Source organism: Pteropus vampyrus, unplaced genomic scaffold, assembly GCF_000151845.1.
Source record: "Pteropus vampyrus isolate Shadow unplaced genomic scaffold, Pvam_2.0 Scaffold98, whole genome shotgun sequence".
Taxonomy (NCBI): domain Eukaryota; kingdom Metazoa; phylum Chordata; class Mammalia; order Chiroptera; family Pteropodidae; genus Pteropus; species Pteropus vampyrus.
Window position 1 is genome coordinate 3,975,941 of NW_011888879.1, and position 1,745 is coordinate 3,977,685.

Here is a 1,745-nt window from a genome sequence, read left to right on the forward strand (position 1 = left end):
CATAGCAAAAGGTCTAGATCAGACATTATTAAGAAGTTACAAAGATGTTATTTTGAATTCAAAGGCCTTTCCTTACCCATGCATTTTCTGCCTTTAAGCTGATATCCAGGTTCACATCCACAGTGAAAACTTCCTATGGTGTTGAAACAGCGGTGGTGACAGGGGCTGGATTCTTGACATTCATTAATATCTACAAAATAGAACGAAAATTTCATTTTATTCATTAGGAAACTTGAATTAATTTATCCCCAATGTTTAACATTTTAATGATCTTTGATAATTATCATGTTTAAGATCTTCTCTAAAACTAATCCAATATAATCGCTCTCATATAATCTGCTAGATAATTGACAGACGTAATTGCTGGAGAGGGAATCTCTCTTCAGTTCTCCTCAAAGGTAGACATTTGCTCGTGACTTGGAACTATGTCAACGCAACACACCTCTGGCTATTTTACCATGTGGCTTGCATTCCTGCTTCTAGGAAGTTTCAGCCCTGGAGTGTTGCTGACAGACTAGAATAGGAAAGATAGGAAAGATAGGAAAAAATAAATAAAAGCTAGGGTCATTTGTAATATATTTTGCAATTGGCCTTTCATTCCCATTTTTCCTGTCTTTATCACCTTGAGCCTGACTAGCAACTTTAGCATTTCTCTTGGTCTGTAGTCACTGACAAATGAATCTTCCCAAACGCCATCTAGGTCATAGTGTAATAAAAAAAGGGGAATGAATGTCCCAAACTCGTGTCCACTTGCCCTTTTTTTTGTACCTTCTCCCCTCTCTTCCCTTCCAGTCCCAGAGGAAGAGAGACCACTTTTCTCATTTAAGAAAAGCCCCTCAATAGGAGCTTTTCGGTTCTGTAGCCCATTTCCTCCTTCCTCATCAAAATGAGGATTGTGCTCCATGGATCATTCTTTCCTCTTGTGTATATTTTTAAAGTCCTTCCTCCTGTCATCTTTCCCGCAACCTTAGAGACATGACCAAATTTTCCCATCCTAACAAAATCTCTTTCTTGGGTCTACACTCATCTCAAGCTCCTCCATTTCTCTGTTCTATTCCAAACCCTTCAAAAGAAGAATCACCACATTCAGGCTCTTCATGTCCTCACCTTCACTCCCGAACTTGAGATTGCCAATGTCTTATTTTGTATTTGTTTTCTATTTGAGAACTTTTAGTTTAATTTTTCAAAATGTGCATATGTTAATATAAGTAAGTACACAAATGTGATCATATACTTTCAAACAGATTTTCATATATATTTTCCTCTTTTGTTAATCTCCCTTATCCCTTTTTCCTCCCTTGTCCACCAAAGCCAAACTGTATTAACAATCTAGTATAAACAATAACATATCTCTTCTACATATACAAATACATCTCTACTTTGATGTATAAATCCTTTCTTTTTTCTTTGGTTGTTTTCCAGTCACATAATCTTTTCTATGTAAGTTACATATACTTTCCTACATCTTGATGTTCTCATTCAACAACACCTCATGGAAATTCCTCTAAGTCAAACGGCTGAGCTCCATTATACTCTTTGTAAGGGCTGCACAATGGTTCATGATGTGGATGGTCTATAATTCATTCATTCCTTGTACTATTAATGGGCATTCAGTTTTGTATCCACTGTTTCTGCCTCTGTGAAAATCCTGACAGCAGCTTTATTCATAATTGATAAAACTTGGAAGCACCAAGGCATCCTTCGGTAGGTGAAAGTATAAATAAATGGCATTTCACTCGTGTAAC

General features: G+C 36.7%; 1 protein-coding gene across 1 annotated transcript in view; it reads right to left on the bottom strand.

Annotated features, from left to right (window-relative positions):
- HMCN1 (hemicentin 1) overlaps nt 1–1,745 on the bottom strand; it is a 408,502-nt gene that overhangs the window by 22,134 nt on the left and 384,623 nt on the right. The window lies entirely within an intron of this gene.